General features: G+C 40.2%; 1 long non-coding RNA gene across 2 annotated transcripts in view; it reads right to left on the bottom strand.

Moving 5' to 3' along the window:
* The window catches only part of LOC140896331 (uncharacterized), a 504,982-nt gene that overhangs the window by 151,761 nt on the left and 334,631 nt on the right, over window positions 1-18,590 (bottom strand). For both annotated transcript variants that reach the window (XR_012154520.2, XR_012154521.2), the window contains exon 3: window positions 5,704-6,155. This is a non-coding gene — a long non-coding RNA (uncharacterized LOC140896331). The remainder of the gene's footprint in view (window positions 1-5,703; window positions 6,156-18,590) is intronic.

Raw genomic sequence — 18,590 nt, 5'->3', positions numbered from 1 at the left:
AACGGCCAAGCTGAGGGCTGCTGTGAAGCTCCAAGGTGAGCAAATCCACCAATAAGCGCAAGACCCACCAAGGTAGTGCAGGAACTTTGTCACAGTCCCCATCATGCAGAAGCCCCTCTCAGTCCAAACTGCCTATCTAACTACTTTCTACCCTTCATCCCCAAACCTTGAAGCACGGCCTGGACTTAACCTCCTCCCACTCCCTTGTTGAGTCCCCTAGTCTGACATATATATTCTTCATTCCATCAGAACAAACTTCACCAACGTCTCTGAGGTTCTCCTTCTCTGTTTTTTCCTTTGATAAGTCTGCTGTAGATCTGCTCAGAAACTTTTTGACTAAAGTTTTTCATAGAAAAATCCCAGTTCATCAAAGCAGTTTCAATGAACTTCTGATGAAATGCAAGCAGGAGACCTGCCTGATTTCCTACCAGCTTGTCTGACAAGCTACTGAGGAGCCCAAGCTTCCAGTGTGTGCATATCCAGGGTAGCCCCACCATGCAGAGTTGGGGGATGCCAGGGTTTACAGGGGCTTTGGGAAAGCCCTGTCATTTGAACTGCCTTGGAGCCAGGATTCCAGGGCTTCCAGGCTCCCTGCCCCAGAGCTGACAGCCTAGAAGATCTGGGAACCACAGAGCTTGGGCTCCAAGGCTCAATTTCATAACAAAATTTTCAAAATGAAATGTTACAATTATTTCAAAACCATTTTCTTCAGGTCTCTTTTGACAATAGTTTCTCAATTTTAAAATGTCAAAAGGAGTTCAAGACCCATAGTCATGAATGATAAACAAAAAACCAGATTGATTCTTTTAGCCTTTGGACGAAGTTCAGGGCTTTATTCCACTATGGAAGTAAGGAAGTGTCAAACTCTGACTCAAGGAAACCAAGTACATGTATGTACTAACACAAACATATTTTACAACAAATACGGAATCTTGTTATAATCTTGTTATAATGAAAGATGAATAATAAAATCCCTCTTCTTCTTGAATACGGTACATAAACATTCTCCATAGTTGTGAGAGCACATATTTCACTGAATTACTCTATTGTGATTATTGTACTGTTGCACAAAGATGCACTTAACCTCCTCACTCATGAATCATCACAACTGCCTTTTTTTGCTCACAAGCATTTTCTTGTTTTTCATTCATATATTTTAACCGCAGAACAGCCTTGTCCCAATTTCTCAGTTGCATGTTTCATTATAACATTTTGACATGCAACCATTTATTTCACGGCCATGATTTAAGATAATTTTCCTTAGGAAAAGAAAGGTTGTAGAACTTTTTCTCCTGAGTAGAGATTTTATTGTTTAAATTAATTTGTATTTGGGTTTTTTAAAGAAGAAAATAGAGCTGCAGGTGTTTTTGTACATGGTTTGATGAAGTCAACTTTTCTTGTGAATTCTTTCCTTGTATATAAGGATCCCAGTTTAAATTTAGAGACAATACAGATACCTTATAGTTTACTCACAGTTGCAATAGTATACATTAGCTGACAAGGAGGTTTACACGGTATCTCTAGCAAAGGGCACCAACACAGAGTTTCAGGAATTCTATAACTGGGACTTTTCAACTTGACATTTCATTTATTTGTATAAATGACTGTGGAGGATGGTTGAGCACTAAAGTTAAAGAAACACTTAGATTATCACATTCTCAAATCATGAGTAAGAGTAATCAAATTGTCTAAATAATGTGAAACAGTCTTTTTTGGCATTCTCCTAATGTAATTATAGTGCCTAGTCAGTAATTTCCTCAATGCAGTAACCTCACAGGCGACAGAAATCTGTTCTCCATAATAAAAACAAATGGAAAGAAAAACAAAAGAAATTTAAAAGAAAAGTCTATTTGCAGGATGTATTTATTTTCTGCTCCCGCCAACGCATTTTTATTTTTAGAAGATTGCCTACACTAGACCCTTTGGAACGAACCCATTTGGAGCTAACAATTACTTTTCAAGGAACAGAACTCCCAACACCTATGTTCCTTCCTGTTTTGTTTTAATGAGGTTTGTGGAGTCCTATGATGACACTTCCTCACTGTCAGAGTGGCACAAACACCAGTAAAGCCAATGGGGCTACTTCCATGAGAAAAAACAGGTAAGGTTTTGAAGAATCAGTCCCATGGTGGGGAAATGTTCACCACCATCTTGTAGAGTGTGAAAAGGTCCATAGTCCAAGATTTAACAGGCGAGTTTCCAGAATGGTTTGGGTGGCTTAAGTTTTCCTTTTGAGCTCTCGCTCTTTCCACCTTTTCACTTGGCCTTTCTGTGACTTCCAGTCTACCAGCACTGATGACTTCTTGTCTGTGTTCTGCCCTCTGATCCCTGTCTTCCATTGATATAGTTATTGATTCTCTCCAAAATTCACACTCCTCCATTCTTGACTCTTTTGTTTGCTCCTTTCCCATTGCAAGGTCAGCCCTGCCTAAGCCCAGCTTTGGTTCTCCCCAGCAATCACTTCCTCGTCTCCTTCTCTCAACTGTTATGATTATACTGGGTTGTTGCTAGTAACATATATTCTCTATCATGCTGACCTGCTATCATTGACAAGGGACAGCCAGTTTTTCTAAAGCACTGATTGGATATCATTTATGGATATCACAAACAAATCTGTCAGTTGGCTTTACTATTCAGCCTTCCCAGATTTAAACAGATTGTTTATCCATGGCAAACCCTGCTTTTACTTGGCAGGCTCCTTATTTTTCATATTAACATGTGTTCCAACTAGAAGGTTACTACTAAACTATTCTGGGTCTCCCTCTACAGATGGATTGATGATTGCACTTTGATTTATGGCTTATCACTAGAACATTATTAACAAAGCCTTGATAACTCATTCAGACCCAGCCAGCATGTGTACTTGACTTGACAAAATCATTATCCACATTATCACCAGAATCACCCGCATGGCCCCTGCCTCTGCTATAGAATTGATATAGGATTTTGAGATTTCCAACTACTTACTGATCCATCCTCCTTATTGTCCGAGTTATGCTCTGTTGCTCATGTTGTACTGTAGTCATGTAAAAAGAAGAGGAGTACTTGTGGCACCTCTAAGGTGTCAGACTAACATGGCTGCTACTCTGAAACCTGTAGTCATGTAGTATCCAATGCCCATCACATTGCTTACCATTCCACACATCTAATCCAAGAACTATTTTGATCTTTTCACTCTACTTTATCTGATACCGAAGACGCAACATCTGTATTTACAATGTCCAATGGCAAAAATACACTGAGATGATTAAGATCCAGTGTACTCTCTTCATCTGTAGCCAACATAAGACTCCAGGGTAAATTATATTTTCTTGTTACTTTATAACGTAATGGCTGCCAAATAAAGGTCAATTTAAGTTTAATTTCCACCTCAATTTGCTCAAACCACATACTGTCCTCTTTACTAAAGTAGCCAAGTCTTTCTACCTTTTAACATAATATTTGCCTTGAACTTTCTGCTTTGAAGTGTGCTTTACAAAGAATAATACTTTGTATATTGATTCCCATAGGAACTGAGCTATTTCTGAAAATAGACTAAATAAAAGGAAAAACTATAAAAGTGAAACTTCAAAAATATTCTAAGATCTATCTCCACCTGGACAGAGGGACATAAATATATCTGACCAGAATTTTCTACAAGAGTGGGAAACCAACTGTAGCACTGGTAGTTCTGACAGAAGTATTTGTTTATTTAAACCGTGATCAGATGGGGAGTCTGTGGCTGCAAAAACTTGTTTTTCTTTCTTTGTGGAAGGCCTTGCCTGTACATTGTCAGGCCACAGCTACCAATTGCCTTGGCAGAGAGAGTGAACTGATATGTCCACAGTTTCCAAGGAGGCAGGTCAGCAGTGATGTCTTCCTGTTTCTTTTCTGTTAAAGGAATAGCAGCTATTTTTACTAGGAATTTTGTTCGCCCCATTTTAATTTCTTTGGCTTAAGATGGGATGACATATGGTCCTCATGAAAGTGAGATTCCTCCAGCTCCAACCACATTTATCAGCTTAAAGCTTTGGTCACTGCAATATTAACTGCAGGGATAGTAAGCAAAACAAGACATGCATATGGGACAACAGAAAATGTGCCATCAGATAGTTCAACTCCTTCTCCGCATTCCTCTCTCCTCCCCTATTTTATTATAAATAACAAAGTTCAGTATCTCCAAACTGGCATGTAGGTCTTTAATGTAAGGGATTATTAATAATACTGGCATAAATGCAACACTTTATAGTTTAGCAAAACCTGTTTGCCAAAGTCAGGTTAAGTAAACATAGATATGTCTCCCAGTTTTTTGCCAGATATAAAATGATCCTGTAAAGCCTTCTGACAGCCTCTCCAGAGCTGGGAATGCAGCAAGTGACCTCTTCAAACCCCTTCAAAGATCTTCCCAATCACCCAAACCTTGTTTTGAAAGTTTCATGAGACACAAAAGATCTTTGGGTAAACATGGCTGTACTTTTAACCTCTCACAGAAACAAAACATGCCATGAACAAAATTCTTGCTACATGAAATGCAAACATTTTTAAGCACTAAATAAGTTACTAAAGAAATGCTTTATTATCTGAGTCCACCATTTGAAATCAGAATCCTTTCTGCTCTGTGTTTGTAACTGTAGACACTGAAAAAAGTGCTGAAATCAGTTGATGTGTCTAAGGATTAATGAGTTATGGCAAAGGAATCTGTTGAAGTCTAGGTTCATAGGACACTAAAATTTGAAGATGCTCACACTCCTGAAACTGCTCCAGTGAAATCTAAAGAAGAGTTATATTGCTACATTCCATAGTTACACTAGTTACAATAAAAATGCATAAGGCATATCAGCCCTAGGAGCAATAGGCAGCTTTCACTCGACTCCCTTGATCCCCAACATGCCAACCAGTTGTTCCAGCACTGGGGGAGTTTTTTGAATTGCTACTAGTATAGGCCAGTAGCAAATTAAAAGTTTAAAAGTGTTATTTAATTCAAACCATTTCCAGCAGAACGAGGGTGGAAGAAGGTGGGGGAGTTGTTTTATTTTGTTTTCTTTTGGGGCGGGGGGGGGTCTTTCTTTTTGGTGTTTCATTTTCTAAAAACATAAAGACCTGTGAAGTTAAACTCTCATTTGTGCTTAATTCTGGGAAACTTATTTTGAGAGTCAGAAATATCTTGCTCAAAGCCCCAGCTTTCTAAATTTTCCTTTTCTCTTTGGAGAATCTAAAGGGGAGACTCTCATAAAAAGTTTTAAGACTTTGTGCTGCCCCTGTAAGAGTTAACTGTGAGCAATATCCTCCATGGTCCAAATCGCCAAGAGAATGGGAGAGGGGTCTTATGAGGGGGTGAGTACATGACCCGGGACACTAAAAGGACAGTCTGCAGGCATGTATCTTGCATATCTCCCTAAGGAAAACAGAAGCCACTTCATGATTTCCTGTGGATACATTAGAGGCTGGAAGAGGAGAGAAATCCTTTCCCAAGGAAAGGGTTCTGAATCACTTCACCCCATGCTCCTTACTGCTGGGTTTGGGCTGAGTGGGGATGGAGTGCACAGAATGAGGAGTGAGCCAGACTCACTGGTATCAGAAAGGTCACAGATGCTGACACATTTCATGGTAGCTGAGACATTGCAGGGACTGGGGGATGCTTTGTAACCTGAACCACCCCAGCATGGACACCTTGTACACTTGTTGGCTAGAAGCAGAAATTTCTTCCTTCAGGTTGCTACTTACCCCCAGTTTTGTGCCACTGATTCTGGCTTGGTCTCAGTGAAGACAGCTTCCTTGAGTATGCTGAACCACCTCAGGGTGGACCTCATCCACACACTGGCTGAGAGCAAGGTTCATTGCCGCTTTCTCCACTCTCTCAGCATGGACCTGAGACACATGCTGGCTGATAGCTGGATTCACTACAGTCTTCTCCACCCTCTCAGCATGGACCTCTCCCACTTGACAGGTTGGAGGCTGGGTTCACTGCAGCCTGCTCCACTCTTTCAGCATTGGCTTCACCCACTCACTGGCTGGGAGCTGAGTTTGCTGTGGCCTGCCCACTCACTCAGCGTGTACCTTGCCCTCACGCCAGCTAGGAGCGGTGTTCTTGCTGTCATCCATCTGTCATTCTGAGTCAAACTCTCCTCAGAAAACCAACATCATTTTTTTCAGAATTTAGCAGTTTTGAGAGAAACCTGGAAACCAATGAAGAAATGAAGAGATTTAGTTACAAATCTTTTACAAATCCTGTGAAAGTTCTGCTTCAAAGGGAGACCTGGAGTCTAATGTGTGTGCTGTTGGAGGCAGAGAATTCTAGAGTTCCTCTGGGGGGGCTGATGGGGTCAGCACTAAGCCCAGTCCCAGAGCAAAGATTTGGTCTGCCTACAACTGCCATGAAGACAGGGAATACCTTTCTGTGAAGATTGTCTGACATGGAGGGAACTGAGAATAATATCACCTCAGTATGGGTGAGGTTAACATTATGCCCATAATTCTTTGTTGCTGTTGAAAATCCATTTGTAAACAGTTTGAGTAAGTCATCAAAGCAAATAGGAATTCACGAAAGAGCCCCTCACTGTATTGAATCACAAAATTTGCCCACATTCAAGGACATGGAGTCAATCACAAGCCTATATATATATGGTGCTGTAACACAGCATGTTCCATCCCCATTCCCTGATGCCCCAGAAACCTCTCAGGACATGGATTCACTTGCAGATGTAGAGTGCTTTGAGTTAAACCAGCTTTCGGAGAGCACAGTAGGGAAAGCGCTACAGTCTGTCCACACTGACAGCTTCAAGCGCACTGGTGTGGCCACATTTGCAGCACTTGCAGTGGTCATTGGGAGCGGTGCATTGTGGGCAGCTATCCCAGCATGCAAGTGACTTCAACTTGCTTTTCAAATGTGGGGAGTGCGGTGGAGTGTTACAGGGAGTGTGTTGTGTGTATGTGGGGGGAGAGAGAGTGGGTTTTTGGGGGGCTGAAAGCATGTCAGCACGCTGTCTTGTAAGTTCAGACATCAGCAGACCCCCATCCCCTGCCCCATCGCCTCTCTCTTTCTCACACACAGCATTCCACAGTAATGGTTGCTTTGTCTCGAAGCAGATAAGCAGCCAGCTGTCAGAAATGGAGCTTTCAAAGGGCATATCCGCATTCCTGCAGTGATTCAAAAACAATGACAAGAGTGGCCACTTGAGTTAAGGGGATTATGGGACGTTTCCAGAGGCTGATCAGAGCGCAGCAATGCAACTCGTTCACACTGATACCGTGGTGCTCCAGCGAGGGCGCAGCAAACGTTATTCCACTGGCCGAGGTGGAGTACCAGCAGCGCTGTAACCACGGAGTAAGATCGCTCTACATGCCTTGCCAGTGTGGACGGGTTGTGAGCTAGTGCACCCAGGGCTCTTTTATTGCACTGTAACTCACAAGTGTAGCCAAGCCCTCAGACTCTGTCCAGTAAGTAGGAACATAAATAAATTCCCCTGGAGTTGCCATCACCAACACTAATACAATCACATGCAGCAAAGTATTTACTGAGCGTCTTCCCCTTTCACCCTTTCCCACATGGCCAGGAAGGAACAAAGGGCTCCCTTTTTTGAGATCTCAGTGCATACTGGGTTCAGCTTGCCCAGATACTCCCCTCCTCACTCCCTTCCTGTGTCTTCTTTTGTACCCTCAGCTGATGGCTAAATTGATTCTTTAGCCCTCCCAGCCTGATCAGCTAATTAGCTGCGTATCCTCAATCAGCCTTCTCCAGAGGAACTGATTGGTATCTAAGTGATCAGAGTGCTGGCTCACCAGCTAGCTGCCAGCTGTCTGTCACAGACACATATTTTCCTATTGAAGTGTTGGGCTGCATATATACTACTATAATTTTCCTGAGGAAGGCCAAATGGCTATACAGTTAGCCTGTAAGTCTGCGGATTTTCTTACAAGTGTAGCATATTAATATAATCAATACTTTCTAGGTTTTTCAGATTAGAGGACCACAACAGATATGTTCCACAGAGTAATAAAATTGTCAATTAATATGAAGAATCTAATGAGTGCTGAAGACAGAACTTACTCTTGACTTGGTGCTAGACTATGGAATTCACTCCTATAAGCAATTAAAACAAAACAAAAACCCTCCACGTACCTCAACACTGTCTGACTAAATTCAAATTTAATCACTTAACTTAGCTTTCCCTCAATAATTTAGTCCTAATTCACATCTTTATACAACACATCCACACACTCACAGAGATAAACAAACAAATGGATGAATGAAAGCTGATGCATAAATTGAGCTATTTCTCCTGAAGACTGGGAAAGAAGAAAGCAAGAGAGAAATTGTAATTGATATGTCTACTTTTAAATAGCTGTGAAGCACTCAGATACTATCACAATAGGGGGCCACATAAATATATTAAATGAGATGAGGTGGATGAAAGCATATATGTGCACAAAAAATGCAAGCATAAAATTGTAGATATAATGGATAGCACTTCTCAGAATCAGGCTCATATCCTACATCTCCTGCTTAATCTCGCTTTTAGTAAACTGCCCAGAAACAACACCGTGCTCAAATACTCAACAAATCGGTTACCACCAGCAGTTAACTAATTTGGTTGTCAGCAGCCTGAGGTGAAGCTAGTACTTGCATTTCATTTGTTATTGGCTGCAATTGCCTATCTGAACATTAATATAGTCATTTACTGACCATTAAAGTGGTTATATATGTTTAATTATAAGCCTGTGGCTTCAAATTACATTTATACAAAAGAAGTTCATTCCTGTTCTGTGAATGGTAAAATTAGCTATAAAATGAAACTCCAAATTGTTAATGCATTTAAGCACACTGGGAATCTGATTCCTAAAGTCTGAACTATCCCATTTCACCAGTGTCTTCCGAAAGATTATTTCTGGCCCCTCCCCTTTAAGTTACAGGGATGTGGTGAGTGTTTCAACTGAGAGAACAAGAGTTCTAACTAGTTTTTATTATAAGAATTGTAGTAAAGCAAACAATAATAACAAACATCATCACTGTCTTACATTGACAGGTTTCAGAGTAACAGCCGCGTTAGTCTGTATTCATAAAAAGAAAAGGAGTACTTGTGGCACCTTAGAGACTAACCAATTTATTTGAGCATAAGCTTTCGTGAGCTACAGCTCACTTCATCGGATGCATACTGTGGAAAATACAGAAGATGTTTTTATACACACAAACCATGAAAAAATGGGTGTTTTCCGCAAATGATAACACGTTGAGGATTTTTTCCCCATGGCTGCATAATTTGCCAAGTTGTCTTTACACAACTAGATAGTTTACAAAAAATTCAGCTATGGCAGCTCGATGAGTGGTAACGAAATGGACCTAAGCAATTTATGGCATAAGCTTTGGAGATGACATAAGACATTTGTGACAAAAGTAATTGCAAATAATAATATAGACTATTTGAGTGATACAAAGGGGCACATGATCAGAAGGGCAGCTTCACTTTTTTGGGAACAAGTTATGCCTGCAAAATGCATGTCCAAAGTTAAAATGGAAATCTCAATCCTTGTCCAGCTAGCTAGAGGTCCAAATTCTGAGATTTGCACCAGCAATCCATTCTGTTTGTATCAAAATACTTGCATGAATTTTGTGCATGCAACTTCTGCCAGTAAAATGAAAGGCCAGGCCTTAACACAGCTAAAAATATACCCCAAAACATTTAATCCAATAGTAGACTTGATCCTTCTAATACAGGAATTTAAATCAGTAAGTCCCAGACCAAGAGCCAAATAATGCTCACCTTACTCCCATTATTAGCGCCATTAACTTCAAGAAGTATCTACAGAATTATTCAGAGGACTAAAAAAAAGCATTGATTGGATCTAAATGTTTAGGAATATGATGATGGTATTAAGGCACAATGCAAATCATGGGCTGAATGCAAGCCTTTGAAAAGATAACATACTTACTTGTGTATTGTCTATACCTCTTTTTTCTCTTCATAACCTTTTCCCTCTGATCTGTGGATGTGATCTCTTAACCTTGTTATATCGTTGTTATCAAGCTGCTTGAATTCAAAAACATGTTTGGCTCATTAAGGGCTTGTATTGAATATATTCTGTTTTCCTTTTATTTTGGTAGGTTACTCCAAAACTCAGAATGACTGAAATATTAATTGATTTCACAGTGTCTTTGTTGAGGGTCGCTTTTATTTGTATGATTGGTTCGGTTCTGAAACTAACAAGAAATATTCAAAAAGTAAAAAGTTAGATAGGATTTATTAAATTAAGCATGGGTCATCTAGATGAGGAATTCCTCTGTTTCATATATAAAATACAATTGAACCTTTAAAGGCATTGGATTGCAACCATGAGACAAATGATCATAATTCATCTGTCTTTGCAATCTGTACTGTTATAATGCTATAGCTTTGACTCTTATTTAATGCTTCCTTTTACAGCATCTGTTCATGGGATGAGGGCTACTAATATTTTAATAAAAAATATTTACTTTTAAAGGGCATGAAGTGGTTACTACAAATTGTGTTAGTACTTAGGGACCATGGAATTGCCTTGGTAGGTGTTTTCTCTAGCAGTTCTGGGTGGAAGGAGGCAGCGGTTCCCTTACATGTGGGTAAGGAGAGTAAATATTGCTGTCTCCATTCTTGTTTGATTTATTTTAAAGGTCTTACTTCATTTGCATGATGTAGTTTTATAAATAAGAAAAATCTCAGAAGTAGTGAATGCCATTTGATAGAATGGTGTGGTGGGACTTTGGTAGAGCAGGGGGAAGGTGACAGATGTCTCCCCATACTCTTCCTCTGTGCTTTTTCATTATAAACAGAGCTGAAGGGAAGACATCAGGGAATGAAGGTCAGTGTGAATGCCAGCTACATATATACAATCAATGTGTGTCTGGGTGAAAAAAAAAGTTGGTTGTCAACAAAAATATGATTTCAGTTTGCAGCTAGTTATGTAACCCCTACCACCTGGATTTTGAATCTCCATAGTGGAATCTTTTCTTGTTAATTGTAAACATTTAATTGGCAGTTATAATATACCTCCAATAGCCATCAAGTATTTATCATTTAGATCCCCACATGCAGAAGTGACGTGTATTGCCTTTTTAAAACTGTTCTATTTCACCTGAAACTTGATATTAATTAAGTAGCCAGCATATGCTAGGCAATTTATAGATCTGAAATTGGACAACAGACTTACAATGTAAAGGGCCGTCATCCTGCAAAGACTTAGGCACAAGATTTAGAGACTCCAACAGGACCACTTACCTGCTTAAAGTTAAGCACATATGCACTCCTTCGAAGAATTGTGACATAACAGATGAAACACAAAGGAAACAGAAGAAAGATGATATTTCTGAGGTGATATTTGGCATGTAACTTGCCGAATTTATGATCTTGTAGCATATTTCTTCCCCTTCCTCTGCTAATTCCATCCCATATTTTCTCTCCAACCCTCACCACTCAGTCAGTGTCTAGTTCACAACCATTGCCTCTCCCATCGCTTTAGCTATATTCAACCCTAGCCCATTCATTAACCCCTTACTCAGTTGCCTCTCTTACAACACCACCATCCCTCTCCCCTTCAGTCATTTATTCAGCCCCACAAAACAGCTGATCAGATTCTTACTGTCCTTCTCAAATTCTTAGCTATCACTATCTTTTTGTGCTATCGCACCATATGCTCTATTGCTCCCTTCTTTTTAAACAGATCCTTTTGGCTGACTACAGTATTATTTTCCAGATTTCCTTGTCAGCTAAACCTGCCTCTTAAGTTACAACATCCAAGAAGGGGACTGTGCCTAACAGGGTACAGAATGTGAGCGAGGCCAAACAGCAAAAATTAAGATGTTTGTTCACCAATGCGAGGAGCCTCGGTAACAAAATGGAGGAACTAGAGTTACTGGTGCAGGAAGTGAAGCCAGATAGTATAGGGAGAACAGAAGCACGGTGGAATAGTCGTCATGACTGGACTACAGGGATTGAAGGGTCTGTGCTGTTTAGGAAAGACAGAAATAAAGGCAAAGGTGATGGCGTAGCATTGTAAATCAATGATGAGGTGGAATGTAAAGAAATAAGAAGTGATGGAATGGATAAGACAGAGTCCGTCTGGGCAAAAATTACATTGGGGAAGAAAACTATTAGAGACTCCCCTGGGATAGTGTTTGGGGTGTGCTATAGACCGCCAGGATCTAATTTAGATATGGATAGAGCCCTCTTTAATGTTTTTAATGAAGTAAATACTAATGGAAACTGCGTGATCATGGGAGACTTTAACTTCCCAGATATAGACTGGAGGACGAGTGCTAGTAATAATAATAGGGCTCAGATTTTTCCTAGATGCTATAGCCGATGGATTCCTTCATCAAGTAGTTGCTGAACCGACTAGAGGGGATGCCATTTTAGATTTGGTTTTGGTGAGTAGTGAGGACCACATAGAAGAAATGGTTGTAGGGGACAATCTTGGTTCAAGTGATCATGAGCTAATTCAGTTCAAACTGAACAGAAGGATTAACAAAAATAAATCTGCAACTAGGGTGTTTGATTTCAAAAGGGCTGACTTTCAAAAATTAAGGAAATTAGTTAGGGAAGTGGATAAGTGAAGAACTTATGGATCTAAAGGCAGAGGAGGCCTGGGCCTACTTTAAATCAAAGCTGCAGAAGCTATCGGAAGCCTGCATCCCAAGAAAGGGGGAAAAATTCATAGGCAGGAGTTGTAGAGCAAGCTGGATGAGCAAGCATCTCAGAGAGGTGATTAAGAAAAAGCAGAAATCCTACAAGGAGTGGGAGATGGGAGGGATCAGCAAGGAAAGCTACCTTATTGAGGTCAGAACATGTAGGGATAAAGTGAGAAAGGCTAAAAGTCAAGTAGAGTGGACCTTGCAAAGGGAATTAAAACCAATAGTAAAAGGTTCTATAGCCATATAAATAAGAAGAAAACAAAAAAAGAAGAAGTGGGACCGCTAAACACTGAGGATGGAGTGGAGGTCAAGGATAATCTAGGCATGGCCCAATATCTAAACAAATACTTTGCCTCAGTCTTTAATAAGGCTAAAGAGGATCTTAGGGATAATGGTAGCATGACAAATGGGAATGAGGATGTGGAGGGAGATATTACCATATCTGAGGTAGAAACCAAACTCTAACAGCTTAATGGGACTAAATCAGGGGGCCCAGATAATCTTCATCCAAGAATATTAAAGGAATTGGCACATGAAATTGCAAGCCCATTAGCAAGAATTTTTAATGAATCTGTAAACTCAGGTTGTACCGTATGACTGCAGAATTGCTAACATAGTTCCTAATTTTAAGAAAGGGGAAAAAAAGTGATCCCGGTAACTACAGGCCTGTTAGTTTGACATTTGTAGTATGCAAGGTCTTGGAAAAATTTTTGAAGGAGAAAGTAGTTAAGGACATTGAAGTCAATGGTAAATGGGACAAAATACATGATTTTACAAAAGGTAGATCGTGCCAAACCAATCTGATCTCCTTCTTTGAGAAAGTAACAGATTTTTTTAGACAAAGGAAATGCAGTGGATCTAATTTACCTAGATTTCAGTAAGGCGTTTGATACCGTGCCACATGGGGAATTATTAGTTAAATTGGAAAAGATGGGGATCAATATGAAAATTGAAAGGTGGATAAGGAATTGGTTAACAGGGAGACTACAGCGGGTCATACTGAAAGGTGAACTGTCAGGCTGGAAGGAGGTTACCAGTGGAGTTCCTCAGGGATCAGTTTTGGGACCAATCTTACTTAATCTTTTTATTACTGACTCAGCACAAAAAGTGGGAATGTGCTAATAAAGTTTGCGGATGATACAAAGCTGGGAGGTATTGCCAATTTAGAGAAGGACCAGGAAATCATACAGGAAGATTTGGATGACCTTGTAAACTGGAGTAATAGTAATAGGATGAAATTTAATAGTGAGAAGTGTAAGGTTATGCATTTAGGGATTAATAACAAGAATTTTAGTTAGCTGGGAATGCATCAATTAGAAGCACTGGAGGAGGAGAAGGACCTTGGGGTACTGGTTGATCATAGGATGACTATAAGCTGCCAATGTGATATGGCCATGAAAAAAGCTAATGCAGTATTGGTATGCATCAGGCGAGGTATTTCCAGTAGAGATAAGGAGGTTTTAGTACCGTTATACAAGGCACTGGTGAGACCTCACCTGGAATACTGTGTGCAGTTCTGGTCTCCCATGTTTAAGAAGGATGAATTCAAACTGGAACAGGTACAGAGAAGGGCTACTAGGATGATCCGAGGAATGGAAAACCTGTCTTATGAAAGGAGACTCAAGGAGCTTGGCTTGTTTAGTATAACTAAAAGAAGGTTGAGGGGAGATATGATTGCTCTCTATAAATATATCAGAGGGATAAATACCGGAGAGGGAGAGGAATTATTTAAGCTCAGTACCAATGTGGACACGAACAAATGGATATAAACTGGCCATTGGGAAGTTTAGATTTAAAATTAGATGAAGGTTTCTAACCATGAGAGGAGTGAGGTTTTGGAATAGCCTTCCAAGGGAAGCAGTGGGGGCAAAAGACCTATCTGGCTTTGAGATTAAACTCGATAAGTTTATGGAGGAGATGGTATGATGGGATAACATGATTTTGGTAATTAATTGATCTTTAAATATTCATAGTAAATAGGTCCAATGGCCTGTGATGGGATCTTAGATGGGGTGGGATCTGAGTTACTACAGAGAATTCTTTCCTTGGTATCTGGCTGGTGAATCTTGGCCATATGCTCAGGGTTTAGCTGATAGCCATATTTGGGGTCGGGAAGGAATGTTCCTCCAGGGCAGATTGGAAGAGGCCCTGGACGTTTTTCGCCTTCCTCTGTAGCATGGGGCACGGGTCACTTGCTGGAAGATTCTCTGCTCCTTGAAGTCTTTAAACCACGATTTGAGGACTTCAATAGCTCAGACATAGGTGAGAGGTTTATCGCAGGAGTGGGTAGGTGAGATTCTGTGGCCTGCGTTGTGCAGGAGGTCAGACTAGATGATCATAATGGTCCTTTCTGACCTTAGTATCTATGAATCTATAAGAGTGATTTCATTCCAGTTTTTTTTAAAAAGGCACCAAATAGAGAAATCATCACACAAAAACTCCCCAACATGGTCTGACTGGCATGGAGCTTTTTGGAGATTGAGCCAGAGCTATTAGTTACAGAACTTTCATTTATCCAGGCTTGCATGCATGAAGCAGCTGGTGGACCCTGAACTCGTTTGGCCACCAGTTCAATGAGCCTCTCCATTAGGGAATGCTCCTGTTCCCTATGGCATGCCTCCTGCTCCAGGCACTGGTTAATCAGTGCCTTTTCCTGCTGAAGAACCTCCTCCTCCAAAGCCGAAGCCCAAGCCCTTCTGCCCCAGGCAAGGGGTCCAAAGCCGAAGCTCAAACCCCGCCACCTTGGGCTGAAGCCCTGAGTGGTGGGGTTCAGGCTTCTGCTTTGGTCCTGGGCCCCAGCAAGTCTAACACCAGCTCTGGTGATCCCATTAAAACAGGGTCACAACCCACTTGGGATCCCGACCTACAGTTTGCGAACCACTGCCTAAGTTGTTTGCAATGTTATGGTAGCCATCTTAGTCCCACGATATTAGAGAGACAAAGGTGGATGATGTAATATCTTTTATTGGACCTACCTCTGTTGATGTAAGAGACAAGCTTTCGAGCTTACAAAGCTCTTCTTCAGGTCTGGGAAATGTATTCAGTGTCAGAATTCAAGTATTTTCCCAGACCTGAAGAACAGTTCTGTGTAAACTCGAAAGCTCATCTCTTACATCAAGTTGGTCCAATAAAAGGTATTACCTCACCATCTTGTGTTTCTAATACTCTAAGTCTGCTCAAGAGAAAGCAACTTTATTTGAAACCCCAGAATTTTCGGAGAAAATTTTGTATTTTAGGAAAGGGGAACAAGAGGTGTGAATAATAATACTACAACACTTTTGTGAACTGCCAAAACATTGTGATTTTAATAATTATTTCTTCCATCAGGTTTGACCATGGTGCCTGCGTCTATGAGACCACAAACTGTCACAAATCAAGGCCCTGATTCTGCAAACACTTATACATAGGGTTAATCTTAGGCATGTAGTCCCATTTAACTCCATTAAGACTACTCATGCTTAAACTGAACACATGTTTGCAGGATTGGGGTGTGAATTAACAAAATCTATCTATTTAATCAGCCCTTCTGTAAACACTGGGCCAGATTCTGCTCTTCATTATGCTCACGTAACCCTACTGGAGCCAATGTGCATAGGTATAACTGAGGATGTAACTTGTCCCCATATGTGAACTATCTGAAATCATCAAAAAAAGCCAAAGCCTACTCATCTTAGTCACATGAGTAATCTCATTTACTGCCATAGGATTATTTGCATGAATGAAGCCTTCAGGAGTTCCCTCAGCATATGGAATTTACCAGAGACGCATCACATGTACGTACTTCACTTGTCTTTTTAAATCAAAATGACAATACATTTCTTTAATGTTTGTGGTACAATAAGTACGCTTCAACACTTCCACAGAAAAGAGTAAATCTTATCTTTGCAGTAGCAACAATTTAGACAGAGTTCTCTGTTCAGACAGGCTTCCTATGTGATTAATTACTAGTATTAAGGAATAGAATTATGGTATTTTGCCATTTACGTGCCATGTTCAATTCTGAATTGTGATGTGGTAGTACAATTATAATTTAGGGATAAAATAGCCTAATAATTATAAGGAGAGTCTAAAAATCTTGACAGTGCTTTTAATATTTATGTTTGAGAAATATCGTTTTACTCATTAGTTTATGCAGCATAAAGTAAAACTTAATGTAGGAATAAAGTTATTAGCATAAAATTGGTAAAACAAGCAAAAAACTAAACACAAAGGTAATAAAAAAATAACGGGCTGTTTCCCACTGTCTCTCTCAGGGGATACCCTTCAACCCCAAAAACTTGTGTTCTGGAAAAACAAATTTTATTTATATGAATTATGGGGTTTCATCATACCTCTGAAACATAGACACTTTTTAGGTAGTTCTTCACAGAGCAGCTTTCTCAGTCCTTTTCAAACGTGTCTCAGATATTATACCCACTCAGAGAAGGAGCTAATTTTGATCTTAATTCTTGGGAAAGATGGGTTAAAAAAGACAGACATCCACTTTAGACAGGCAATTTCACTCTGAAGTTTAGTTACATATGGAGGTGTCATATGAAACTGGTGGAGATGGACTAGAGAAGTGCACCTGGAAATGCTAATACAAATAAAGAGACAGAAACAACAGGGAAAATCATCTGTACCTGCAGAATTGCCAGCAAAATAATTACTTTTGAATTTTTAAAGTTATATGAGCCTTTTCTATTCATTTACCTGCATGTGTCAAGTCCATAAGTTCTAGCTGTGGCACCAGAGTCAAGCAATCAACATGTATTTCTGAACTGTACAGCTACATTCGGATATTCAAACTCCCCTTTCCAATGCCTCTCATGACTGCTGTTTTCCTAAGACCTGGATTGTATTAGTGAATAATGTAATAATGGGGTGAGATTTAAAGGAGTGCTGGTAACATACCAAATTAACACCTAGCCCAGTTACATGACTTTAATCAGGATTACAAAGGATAACATATCCTTAATGATAGCATTAGTATCCACTGACTCCAGTATTCGCCATTGTACACCATGGAGCCTAATCTGGTATTTCAAACTACTCCAGAGGGCTGCTCAAATTTATGCCCAGCTGCCAAAGGCTCCAAGGGACTGTTCCAAAAGCTAGGGATCACTGGTGTGTGGAGATGCCCAGTCCAGATCCCCTTTCTCCAAGCCATACCCCTGTGCTGGGATGGGAGGAAGAGTTTCATAAGAACCGCCGTAGCAGCTCTGAACCACAAGAGATTCTACCATGCTCTGGTTAAACTCAGCCTTTTGGCTGCTCTGCTTTGCCTAAGCAATAATTTTATCACCTACGTAATTCTCCATCCTTCCCAGATGGTTGCCCACCACCCACTGTCACCCAAGACTTAGCCAAGATGGGAAGTCAGCAGTCTCACCACACTGCTCAGTGTTAAAGCAATAGAGTTAACAGGGAGACGTGCACCTCCTGGACAACTTCTGCTGTAGCCATTACAAGGGGCAAGGGTCCCAAAGTCACTCTCAAATTCAGATATCCTTGGCAACATGTACAATAAAACACAGCCTGAGATTATTGCTTCTTTTGTAATGCTTGTATTTTAATGGTACCTGCTACAGTATTAGCCATTAGAGGACAATTCTGGTTTTATGCTGCAAATTCATGACCCTTGTCCCTCACTGGTATTTGAAAGATACACTAATTATCAATGGAGGGACTTGCAGAAAAGACATGGAAATAACAGAAATAAGCCTTTTAACAGGCACAATAATTCTGCAGACAACAGATGCTAATAACAATTTTCATTTCTGTGGGAAAATGATTAAGGTTTAAAAGCACAATAACAAAGAGGCATGAGAAAAGAACAAGGGGGCGTACATAACATGAGACAATGTATATGTGATCACAATCAGTAATTTAAAAAGAACTTTCACACTGGAATAATCCTGAAAGCAACTCTGCAAATATCAATCTGTTTACCTTTCATTTTTCCCCCTACTTT

This window comes from Lepidochelys kempii, chromosome 12, assembly GCF_965140285.1.
Source record: "Lepidochelys kempii isolate rLepKem1 chromosome 12, rLepKem1.hap1, whole genome shotgun sequence".
NCBI lineage: Eukaryota > Metazoa > Chordata > Testudines > Cheloniidae > Lepidochelys > Lepidochelys kempii.
The sequence above is the reverse complement of the archived record's forward strand: the minus strand, read 5'-3'. Positions and strand labels throughout refer to the sequence as shown.